We start from the raw sequence: 13308 nt of genomic DNA, 5'->3' as shown, positions 1-13308 counted from the left end.
GCACCTTGAAATTAGCATCCTGCTAATACAAATTCATGTCTGTAACGGGACATCTTACTAAAATATAAAGATGTATGATTAGATCTTGCTTTACAGGCAAGGCAGCCCTGGCTGGTGCAATACCATGTTATTAGATAAAGGTGTTTGGAAAAGGCTACAAATTGTATCATCAAAACCAATATTTTGTTGCCTTTGGAAAAACCCCTTGAAGTACTTAAAGCACAGTCTGAGAGTTATGGTCCAATTCAAATATTCAATAACAGGTGGAGATAATAACTAAAGTCCCCAAATAATAATTTGATTTGCCCTGCCTTTGCCTGCAAACTTTGCCAGCATAATGCTTGTCAGACAGATTTCACCTTGTTAGTTTTCCTGCTTCATGCTATACATAGATTAATGAATATGTGTTTTCATTGACAACAGTGTAAGGCAACATTATTTCTGTCATAATGTTGCTCTATTGTTTACTCGTGCATATTTCAGAGGCTAAACATTTATAATGATTTGTTGGAGAGTTAAGTCAAAAGTCAAGCCACTATCAGAGGCCTCTCTTTTGTTACATCAACATGAAGTAATATATCTTAATTCTGATATTTCAAAATAGATTTAAAAATTGTATTAAAATGTTAAATTACAGAATATTCAGGTTAAGAAAAGATTGTCTGTACATCTGGATATAGTGCTTAGATTATCCACAAATATGAAGTATTTTTAAAAGTTAAAGATATATGTAGTACATAATCAGCAATAATCCCTATTGAGGGGAATAAATCTGTTCATACAAATTAGGTATTAGCATCTAATTATTTGGATACATTACTCATGAAAAGTTAAATAGAGAGTTGGCTTTACTAAACACTCTCTAGCGATGTATTGCTACGATGACACTTTAACATAGAGAACCTGAAAGAATTACCAGGCCCCTGAGCAAGAGGCCACTCCACATGCCTGGATGAGGCAGGACCTTAGGCAGAAGAGCAAGGCCTGGGGTAGCCAGCCCTCATATCTGCTCGGAGTGCACCACACTGCACCTCCCAACCCCTCCTCCTACCTTCCAGCTCTCAGAGCCACCTGGACCACGCCATGCGGTGCTCTAGCAGCAACTGAAAGAGCCCAAGGCTCCGGCTGCCACCGTCACTGATGCTGTGGTGGGCAGCCAGGAGTGTCTGGCCCTTTTGAATCACCGGACCCTAGGACAACTGGCCCTTTTGCTCCCCTGTCAGTGGGCCTGCTTTAACACATGTTTAAAAATATTTTTTGCAGTTGGCGTGACTCTGCTTAGGAGAAATGGAGGAGGACGTTGTTATCTTAACATAATCAGACCTCTAAAACATTAAAGGTGGGATGTGTGGATAAGTATCTCTAAATCCAGACATGTCAGGAGTTTAACTGAAAAGGCCTTATTGCTCTTAGTCTTTACTCGCAAAAGTCATCAGCTCCAAATATTGAAATAGTCTCTCATCAGAAATGGTTTTAGGGGTATGACAGTGACAGAGACCAAGCGGAAACCATCCCCCACCAGCTGACTGGGATCCCATTGTGCAACTCCCTCCCAGAGCTCTTTCAGCCATGATGATCATTTTATGACGTATTACCATCCATGGCCAAATCATTTACAGAGATGGAGATAATGGGCTCCCCATCTGGGATTGCCAAGTGACAGAAGGTCAGCAAGCCTGTGACACAATGTCTCAGTGGAAGTTTCAGTCCAACTGTGGGTTCAGAAAGAGATACTCACTTTCCTTTTATAGATTTATTAGCAAAGCGGAATCGGTTTCCATTTCAGCTTCCACTAAGCCAATGTGAATTTTGCAATTGATTCTTAGGGGCGGAGAAGTGAGCCATCAAGCTCTTTGTTTATTTCCTCAGTGTCCATTTACAGAACCACATATATGATGCTTATATTATTAGCTCCTAATAACAATAGTAATAAGGTGTGGGGCAACCTTTTACACTGTTGCTAATATATTCAGTACTGTATGTATATATACTTGACACCTCAGTGAAGACTTCAACATGCCTTATTCATTCTAGCTATTTTTTATGCTATGGTTTTGTTAGATTGCGTTACCATAAAAAGAATAAAACTATACCTGCTCTGACATTACAATTGTCCTATTCATTTCTGTTTAACAAATAGCTGTCCATGTTCATTTGCTTGCCCCATTTTACTCCACGAAGGGACTGTATTCTGGTATGTTGAGAACAGGGCTTTCAGTACTCTCTGATAGACTACAATAAATATTTAAACTAAGCACGTGGCTTGTGGCTTGTGGTTTCTTCTTAGCTGAATAAGAAAGGTGTACTCTACAGTCTGTCAAACACAGCCACTGGAAGAGTGATGAGGTAAGAGGAATCTTCTGAATCTTTTATGAATATCTCTTTCTACAGTATTCTCAGGGTGGGATCAGTTATATTCATGAATAAGGTATGTTACTCTGAAGCATATTAGGGAAATGAAGAACTGTGGAGGTGCCTTGATGCCCCATTCCTTCATTCTAAAATATACCATCTGTCTTGGCATAAACCAAGGTATCAGGTCTAAAATTTCAGTTTGAAGATGTCACTTATTAAAGAAGTGGGACTGATGCCACTGAAAATAGTATAGATGGCTGTCTGTGACTACAACTTAAAAGACAATTTTAAAATGAAACCATCAAAAAACAAAATTTCCAGTTACATTCTGAATCAGAGAATTTGAGGACTCATTTTATGTTACTATTTTATTTTGCCTCTTGTGCCATTTAATAAATAACTCTCTTGGCAAGTGTAAGGTAGATTGTTCATAAGTCTATTATACCTGGGATCATCAGCCTACATCTGGGTACGTACAGTAAGACAACAGTATAATTTAATTGCAAATTAGGGCTTGATTCTTTGAGGAATGTGGGAATATGACTATTATACAGGTTATCATAATCCAAAACTCTGGTCTTTTATTTGTTTGATCCATTTCAGTAGTTGTATTTGACTCTAATATAACAGCCACTGCCTTTCAAGAAAGACTAATTTTTTATTTTATTTTTTTGTCCTGACTTCACAGCTATATATTTTTGCTACTAACTACGATCATTATATCCAGTCTTTGGTTAAGGGACTAAGAGACTTGTATTTCCTTGTCCACCCTTTTTTTTAACATACATTCACAGACGTCCCTCTGACTCTTATGTCATTAACGCTCCACACAAAGCCCAAAATAGTGTTACTACAGAACTCTCTCTGTTTCTTGTTTTAATAAGGAATCACACAAAACAAAGCTCTGTAGAATGGCATCAGAAAGATCATCTCATGCTCCCCTTCCTGGCAGGGGGTTGTAAGAAGATAATTAATGTTTGGAAACTGCTTTCCAGATACTATAAAGAGCACTGACTATGACTGTAAGTATTACGACTACCTACAGTAGCAATCCCAGCTCCCCAGCCCAGAAAGGCAAACACATCATTTAGGCACTCTTAGCAACTGCCAAAGGCCAGTCACAAAGTCTGGGCATGATCTGTCCATGAATTTGGACATAAACTGTGTAGAGAAGCTGTTTTCAAACCAGATATTTGAATTGTCTTCAAAGGCAATACAATCACTCTGAGATGTAGCCACCCCCTTTCTCATTCATCAGCCAGCTGATCAGCCTGAAGTATCCCAGAATTAGAGATGAATAATTAAAGATTATGTATGTTGTATGATGAAACCTTTAGGAGTAAAACCAACCAAAATTGGCAACCCTAAAATGAAGGTGTTCAAGATTGAGAGAGTCTGCCATGGAGGCGCCATTTTCACACTTTGTAGGGAGACAACTTTAACTGTGATTCCAAGAACCACTTAAGCCCCCTGAAAACTTTAGGGCTACGGGTATGTCTACACTACAAAGTTAATTCGAACTAACGGATGTTAGTTCGAATTAACTTTGATAGGCACTACACAAGCGCTCTGCTAGTTCGAACTTAATTCGAACTAGCGGAGCGCTAAGTTCGAACTAGGTAAACTTCATTCTACAAGGACTAAGCCTAGATAGAACTTACTAGTTCGAATTAAGGGGAGTGTAGCCCCTTAATTCGAATTAGTGGAAGGCTAGCCCTCCCCAGCTTTCCCTGGTGGCAACTCTGGCCAATACCACGGAAACTCTACTGCCCCCCTCCCGGCCCCGGAACCCTTAAAGGGGCACGGGCTGGCTACGATGCCCGTGCCAGGTGCAAGCCTGCTAGCACCCAGCCAGCAGACCCTGCACCTGGCATGGCTCAACCCAGCCACCCGATGACCCCAGCCCTTCCCCTCTTCCCGGGACCAGGCTGGCGGCTCCCGGGAGCTTGCCCGAGACCGCAAGAGGCGGGCACCCGCCTGGGCTAGTGCGGACATCGTGGACCTCCGCACTAGGCACAGGAAAGTGGCTGTCTAGGGTAGGCGAGCTGCCAGCCTGGCCACCCAGGACCAGGTGTGCATGAAAATCAAGGTGGTCCACTGAGACCCCCAACCCTGAGCCCTGAGCTTACAATGGCCGTCCTGGGTCAGACCAAAGGTCCATCTAGCACAGTAGCCTGTCTGCCGACAGCAGCCAACCCTAGCGACCCTGGAGAGGATGGACCAAAGACAGTGACCAAGCCATTTGTCTCGTGCCATTCCTCTCCAGCCTTCCACAGACTTTGAGCAGGGACACCACTCCTACCCCCTGGCTAATACCACTCCATGGACCCAACCACCATCACTTTATCTCACTTCTCTTTAAACTCTGTTCTAGTTCTAGCCTTCACAGCCTCCTGCAGCAAGTAGTTCCACAGGTTGACTCTTTGCTTTGTGAAGAACAACTTTCTGTTACTAGTTTGAAGCCTGCTACCCATTCCTTTCCTTTGGTGTCCTCTAGTCCTTCTATTATGGGAACTAATGAAGAACTTTTCTTTATGCACCCTCTCCAGACCACTCATGCTTTTATAGACCTCTATCATATCCCCCCTCCATCTCCTCTTTTCTAAGCTGAAAAGTCCCAGTCTGTTTAGCCTCTCTTCATATGGAACTTGTTCCAAACCCCTCATCATTGTAGTTGCCCTCCCCTCTCCCACCCTTTCTCTTCCCCTCTCCCACCTCCTTTTCCCAGTCTCCCCCAGTTTTGTTCAATAAAGACAGATTCCATTTTTGAACACAATTGTCCTTTATTTTGTACACCAGGAAGGGGGGCTAGGGAAGGGTAAGTGGAAGGAGGTGAGCGAGGAATGGGGTACGAGCCCCCAATGGGGAGGACTGGGCTGGCTCTGCAGGCTTCTGGGGGTGGAAGCTCTCCTGCAGCCCCGCAATTGCCCCCTCTCCCCAGATGGCAGCCTGCGGCAAGTGCAGCCGGTCTGATGGCCGAGTGCTGTGATGTGCCCAGTGTGGGTACTCCGGGCACTCCAAGCCAGAACTTCTTTGCAAGTGGGGCACCCCTTAGAACTGTGTGTCCGGGGTGGGGGTCGGGACCCTTTAAGCACAGCCCTCGGCTAGCCTGAGACAGCATCTCCACGCTCTAAGTCCTCCTCTGATGCCCTGCCGGCACTGCTTCCGGCCATCCTTAACCCCGGTTTAGGGTCCACTCTGTGTGGACATGCTAGTTCGAATTAGCAAAACGCTAATTCGAACTAGTTTTTTAGTCTGGATGTGTTAGTTTGAATTAGCTTAGTTTGAATTAACTAATTCGAACTAAGTTAGTTCGAATTAGCGCTGTAGTGTAGACATGCCCTACATCTACATTGTGCTCTCTTGTTCAAGAACATATGCAAATGAGCCACCATTTTTGCACAAGGGGCTTTTGCACAAGAAGGAGCATTGTACACGAGTGTAGACTGCTCCTTCTTGCGCAAAAGCCCCTTGTGCAAAAATGGCAGCTCATTAAGTATGCAAATGAGGCACAGCTATAGTCATTGCTGTGCCTCATTTGCATATGTTCTTGCACAAGAGAGCTCAATGTAAATGTAGCCAAGGGTTTTTTTTGCAGGTTCTAACTTAGAAATTAGATGATAGGAACACTATATCTAATACCTAGATAAAGAAATAAAAACATAGAAGCACCAATTAAAGCCATAATTTAAAGCTTAAATGTAAGTTTAGAACAATTGGGATAATACAGCAAAATATTCCTAATCACAAACTTTGAGGTATCAGTTTGGGAGCTTTAATACATGTATCAGAAACCCATGTTACTCATCCTCTGACTCTAGAATAAATCTGATCCCATGTACAAGAAACATTTTTTAAATCCTGCCCTTAAAAGGCAAATTGGGTTCTTTCTGCTTCATTCATCCTCACCAGTAATGTGTTCACCAATGCGCCCCTCATAATGCTGTTGATGTACGAGGCCAAACAATACATGTTTCCTGCACCATTCAGAATAAAAACATATTTATATCCATAAAACAAACAGATTTGAATTGAAACAGAAAAAATAGGTATATTGTGGTGATGCTTATACAGAGTTGGTTTCCTGACCACAACTGGACTTGAAAGAAAAGCCCATGTTTATTTTTTGCCAGATAAGATATGCCAGTGAATAATCTTATTATCCATCACCTAAAGCATTAGCTAGGCATGTGTGCAGTCTAGAAAGTAGAGTTGCTGAACGGGACTTAGAGCTGTGAAACATTTCCAGCTATAATACAAACACATGCTGACATCTTGTGGCAAGTCAGTTTAGGGACAGTGGTGAACTTTAAAAAAATTATTTATATTCTTTCTTTCTTACAACAATTGAAACATTATAAAATAATGTAGATTGCTTGCTATTTTTTAGGCTACTTACTTCTTGCAGTTCACCAAGTTTGGAATAAATCCTTTAACTTTTGGAAACACCCTACTAGTACAAGACCCCTTGAGTTTATACTGCACCTGCCTGGAGTTCCAGGGGTGACACCAGGGGCAACACGTGAGATGCCCCCTCCCCAAACACCATGGGCTCTGGACCAGAAAGGTCTATCCCCAGGGAGAGGTGAGGGCGTTCCCTGCTTCTTTGAGAGCAAATGAGCCCCAAGACCCACCCTTCTTCAGCTTCTCCTCCCCTTCTGTATGCATTTCTGATGACTCTCCTGCTCTCCGGGATGATCAACAAGATTCACACAGACCGAGCAACAGTGATCTTGATAGCGCCCTATTGGCCAAGACAACCATGGTTTCCCTATCTGCATCATCTATCGACTTCCCAGCCAATCCCCCTTCCCACTGGACCCCACTTGCTGACCCAACGTCGAGGCAAGACTCACCACCTGAACGTGAGGGCTCTCAAGCTTACAGCATGGCTTCTTCATGGTTCCAAAATGAAGAACTTGCCTGTTCCAAGAGAGTGAAGCAGATCCTTTTGAATAGTTGACGCTCCTCTATGAAGTATACCTACCAAAGTAAATGGAGACACTTTCAGGAGTGGTGCAGCCAATGCCGGTTACAACCAAATACTGTTCCGATACCTACCATGCTTTACGACCTGATGGACCTCAGTGACACAGGCCTGTCCATCAGCTCCATTCGAGTCCAACTGTCCGCCCTCACCATTTTCCACAAACCAGTGGGAGACCTATCACTCTTTGCACATTCCATTGCAAAATGCTTCTTAGTGGGTTTGCAAAAGACAAGCCCAAATTTACATCCTCCGGTACCACTTTGGTACTCATGCTCGTCACACTGACAAGGCTACCCTTCAAACCACTAGCTACTGCCTCTCTCCAACAGCTGGTCATGAAAGTAACCTTTATAATAGCAATAACCTCTGCCAGAAAGGTAAGTGAAATTGCAGCCCTGATGGCCGACCTGCCATATACTATTTTTACCAAGGACAGAATCATTCTCAGACCTCATCCAAAGTTCCTTCCTAAAGTTATATTGGATTTCCATATTAATGAGTCCATTTATTTACCCACTTATTTGCCTAAACTTCACAGTTCCCCCAGGGAAATGATCTACATACTCTGGACGTTAGATGAGCCCTTGCGTTCTACAAAGACAGGACTAAGGAATATCGGAAATCAAACAGACTATTCATTTCTATGTCCAGTCCCCTCATGGGAACAGCCATCACCACACACTGTATATCCAAGTGGATTACCAGTTACATATACACCCCCTCCTGCCTTCTCTGGAGGAGGGAACCACCTCAGATAATCACCGCACATTCCACTTACGCAATTGCCACATCAAGTGCTTTCCAGCATAAGGTACCCCTTGTTGAGATTGTAGAGCAGCAGCATGGACTTCACACCATACCTTCCTTCACACAACACTATGCTCTGCAGCAAGGACCCATACCTACCACCGCTTTAGCAGATGCAGTCCTTGCCTCTTTTCAAAACTGACTTCAGAACCCACCACCATGAGCAGTGCGTACTGCTACTTAATCACCTGTGTGGAGCACCCACAGGGACACCACTCAAAGCAGAAGAAGAAGTTGCTCACCTTGTGCAGTAACGATGGTTCTTTGAGATGTGTGTCCCTGTGAGTGCTACTTGGGGTGCTTCTTTCCTGCTACTTGGAGTCCATTATAGGATTTCCAGTGGAAAAGGGACAGAGAGGGACCCGCACCGCATGCACAGCCAACTGATGAAAACAGCGCAAGGCAGCGACTGTGCATGCACGATACAGGAGGACAGTGCTAGGCAAAAATCTCTGATCGCCAATGCGAGGTCAGACTGAGACCTGAGTGGAGCACCCACAGGGACACACATCTTGAAGAACCATTGTAACTTCTCAGTGTGCTCTGCATTGTGCACCAGTGCATATTCACCATAGAGAAGACCTCTCAACTAAACCGCAAGGAGCAAAGTTTTATTCTGTAAGGAAATACAGCCCAGATTTACAGTCCAGCAGCTTCTTCTCTGCTTGCCTCAGGCTCCCAGCTTCAGTGCTGACATTTCCTGCTGGGCCTTGGGTAGAGGATACTTCCTGGCAGGATCCCAGAAGGTCTCAAAACAGTTACAACTTGTGGCTCTCACCATGGCTACTGAAGCACACTAGCCCTTGGGCTACATGGGTCTCAATTAAATACAAAGCCTGTCTAATGTGCTAATCAGCTTGGGTCAGTATCCTGGTTGAGTGCCAGGGGATTAAAACAACTGTTACAATCCACTGGAAAAGATATATTGGAACAAAACTAATGACATATACAAAAGGTGCTGATGCATTAATTAAAAAATCTACTATTATATAAGAAACCCCCCTGCAAATGGTTGAAATGATTTGAAAGCCAACCCTGTTTTCAGAAGAGATTGAGTCACTGAGGGTTAGAATCACAAAAGGATTTAGACATCTAACTGCCACATCCCACCATGTCCCACCAGGGAGTCACAAAGTCCCCTCTCTGCTGCTATCAAATGCCGTAGGCACCTAAATTCATTCTCCACTTACATTTCTGCAATTAATATTCCTAGGCACATATTTCTGCCTTTGCTCATGGGCACTGCAGCTTCACATGCCTAAATCTCAGAGAAATGCACAAACCCAGGGCATTCCTTTCCCTCCCCGCCAGCAGGGCCTGAGCCAGTGAGCATGCTCAGAGTTCCCTTACCTGATAAGCTCTTGTGTGTGCAAGTTCACAAAGAAACTGCCAGGGAGAGGGGAACCTTGCTTGTAACATTTACCCCAGTGGTTAAGGTGATTATCTGAGATGTAGGGGACCTCTGTTCAAATCCTCTCCTCCACTGATTCAGACCAGGGAGTCAAAAAGGGCTACCGCTGTCAATCTTCCGAGGTTCAAATTATCAGGTCTAGTGCAGATAAGCTAATTCGATTTGAGATGGGCACTCCAGTCAATGCCAGCAGTCCTGCTTCCACGAGGAGTAAGGAAGGTTGAAGGAAGAGTGTGCTCCCTTCGACTTCCTGCAGTGTGGACAGCGCCAAAAGTTCAGTTAAGCTACTTAAACTTTAGCTACGCAATTAATGTGGCTGAAGTTGCATATCTTAATTCAACCTTATCCCATAATGTAGACATACCCTAAAAGACTGTGAATCCAATGATGATCCAGTGTGGTGATATTTTGAACAAAAAGAGCTCTCAGCAGTGCTTGTATCTGTTTCCATCACTTTGTGCTGACTTGAATTTTTAGGCTTCCCGGAGAGACATACAGGCTTCGTCTTCACGGTGAGTTCTTCCGGCATAAAATATGCTAATAGAGGAACTTATTAGCATAAATTGTGATCTCATTAGCATATTTTTTGCTGTTTCTTTTTGTGCAAGGGGTTTTTGTGCACAAAGAAGCAGTGTGGACGGGGGGGGGGGTTGCGCAAAAACCCCTTGCGCAAAAAGAAACGGCAGAAAATATGCTAATGAGAGCACCATTTATGCTAATGAGTCACTCATTAGCATATTTTCTGCCGGAAGAACTCACAGTGAAGACACAGCCACAGAGACAATCCTGGAAGATTATTTTATAGATTAGAATGTATAAACAATTTTACAGAATTCTTTTTTCCTCCTAAAGTAAACCAACCTTTTCTCTGCATGCCTCACAAAGTTAAAAGGGGGTTGGAGGAACTCCAAAACAATTGCTTACCAAATAGTAGCTCACTGGTCAGTGTCTATGTCAAAGTTTACTGCTTGACTGAGGAAACGCTCACTGCAAAACTGAAGTTCCTATAATAAAATAATTATAAATAACTACTATTTCTGATATCATTGTGCCTGTCTCAGGTACCTACTATCATAAAATCTAAGTGCTACTAATTAATAGTGACCTGTATATGAATCACCTGAGATATAGTTCTAGTAGTGCATATTCTAACTGTTGAATTTCTTCAGCCTAGAAATATTATGAAAATCAATATACCTTGTCAGATTTCTGGTATTTGTGATAGTTCACACATGTCTGGACCCAACAAGGCTATCCTATTTTGGCATACCTGCTTGCAAACAAAATGACAAGAAACTGAAATGGGAGACAATGAACAAGCATCCTACAATAGGTAACACATTTTTAAAGCACAGAAATGCTTTCAGACAATTCCTGATTAAAGGTGCTGATCCTTATTGTCCCTGGATACAGTCAGAGAGAACATTTGAAACTCATCCTTTATCTCTGAAAATGGTATTTGTACCTTCCGCTGTGTAAAGGGAAAGCAGCTATATTGTTTAACATAACATTGTTTCCAGTTTTTAATTAATGTAAAATCATGGTTGCATGCCAGAAGTACAGACCCTTTCACTAGAATGAACAGCATTAGTATAGATTCATTTGTGACCTCACGGAGTCTATTAAATTAAATTAAATGAATTTTTCATTGTTTCTGGAGAAATTGGGATGTTAACCAGATGATTTCCTGGAGCGTTGCTAGAGATCAGAAGAGATGGAGTTTGCATGTCATACTCATAGGCTACGTCTACACTGGCATGAATTTCCGAAAATGCTTTTAACGGAAAAGTTTTCCGTTAAAAGCATTTTCAGAAAAGCGCGTCTAGATTGGCAGGATGCTTTTCCGCAAAAGCACTTTTTGCGGAAAAGCGTCCATGACCAGTCTAGATGCGGTTTTCTGCAAAAAAGCCCCAATCGCCATTTTCGCGATCGGGGCTTTTTTGCGGAAAACAGTACTATGCTGTCCACAGTGGCCCTTTTGGGCAAAAGTCTTTTGGAAAAAGACTTTTGCCCGAACGGGCGCAGCATAGTTTTTCCGGAAAAGCACTGATGATTTTATATGAGATCGTCAGTGCTTTTCCGGAAATTCAAGTGGCCATTGTAGACAGCTGGCAAGTTTTTCCGGAAAAGCAGATGATTTTCCGGAAAAACTTGCCAGTCTAGACACAGCCATAGGGTATGGATGTCATACACAGATGAAAAATATGTAAATGTCAAAAGTTAGCAACGTGATGTGACTGCAGAGAAGAAGGCCATTGGGCTTTGGAGCTGCATATTGAAAACAAAGTGGTGAGCTGCACCAAGTATATCATTTTTTCTGTATCATGTTACCACAATGATATTGACAAATTGGAGAGAGTTTAGGCAACAAAAATGACTGTTGCACTGGTGAATGAGACAATATCTACACTGGTCATTGGACAACAAATAGTTGGTTGTTCGGAGGTGCTAAACCACCTCTCCTCCCAAAAAAGACAAAAGTTTTGTTATGAAAAGTATTGGTGTGAATAGCGCTTTGTCAGCAGGAGTGTTCTCCTGCTGTTAAAGCAAACCCTGCAGCTACGTCTAGACTGGCCCCTAATTCCGGAAGAGGCATGCAAAGCAAGTAAGTCAGAATAGGGAAATCCACGGGGGATTTAAATATCCCCCGCGGGATTTAAATACACATGGCCGCCGCTTTTTTTCCGGCTTGGGGAAAAGACGGAAAAGAGCGTCTAGACTGGCGCGATCCTCCGGAATAAAGCCCTTTTCCGGAGGATCTACTTGCAAGTAGGAATAAGAGATCCTCCGGAAAAGGGTTTTATTCCGGAGGATCACGCCAGTCTAGACGCTCTTTTCCGGCTTTTCCCCAAGCCGGAAAAAAAGCGTTGGCCATGTTTATTTAAATCCCGCGGGGGATATTTAAATCCCCCGCGGATTTCCCTATTCTGACTTATCTGCTTTGCATGCCTCTTCCGGAATTAGGGGCCAGTCTAGACGTAGCCTGCATGTGTGGGAGTAGAAATATTTTGTTGGCAAAAAAGCCAGCAAAGAGTGGCTAAATGGTCCAATTTTTTGTGACAGGGATGTAGCCTTGTTACTAAAAGTGTGTAACAGAGACACAGCCTGATTTTATGATCAAAAAATAGAGAATACATTCTGAATAGCTTGGGGTGTGTCTAAACTACAGGGAGGGGTTTGGATAAAAATGGCCTTTTTCGAAAAAACTTCCCCTGCATCTAGACTGCTGCTGCATACTTTGTAAAGTAAATCAAAAGAACACGGCAGTTTTTTCGACCATGGAAAACCTCGTTTTACAAGGAATAATGCCTTTTTTCAAATGTGCTCTTTTGAAAAAAGGTGCTATGTAATGCAAACTGTGCTTTTTCGAAAGAGAGCATCCAGACTGCCTGGGTGCTCTCTCTTGAAAAAATGGCTTGCTTTTTCGAAAGTACTGGTTGTATTTTTTTGAAAGGCTTTTTCGAAAGTATCTTTCAAAAAAGCCTCTTTCGAAAGAGACTTGCAGTCTAGACGTAGCCCTGGTGAAGGGCTGACTGGGAAGGGAGAAAATCCACCAATATCTGACACTTGTAAATATTAGAGAGAGGAATTATTTCATGCTGTGCAGGGCTGGAGAAGGGAATACGAAATTAGGACTAACACCATGAAATGAAGAAGGGTAATTTGGGGTTATTCGCAGTAAACATTTTCTGCCAGTGAAACATACAAAGCTATAAAGTAGTCGCCAAAGATGTTGTAGAATCAT

Source organism: Pelodiscus sinensis, chromosome 1 (assembly GCF_049634645.1).
Source record: "Pelodiscus sinensis isolate JC-2024 chromosome 1, ASM4963464v1, whole genome shotgun sequence".
In the NCBI taxonomy this organism is placed as follows: Eukaryota; Metazoa; Chordata; order Testudines; family Trionychidae; genus Pelodiscus; species Pelodiscus sinensis.
The sequence above is the reverse complement of the archived record's forward strand: the minus strand, read 5'-3'. Positions refer to the sequence as shown.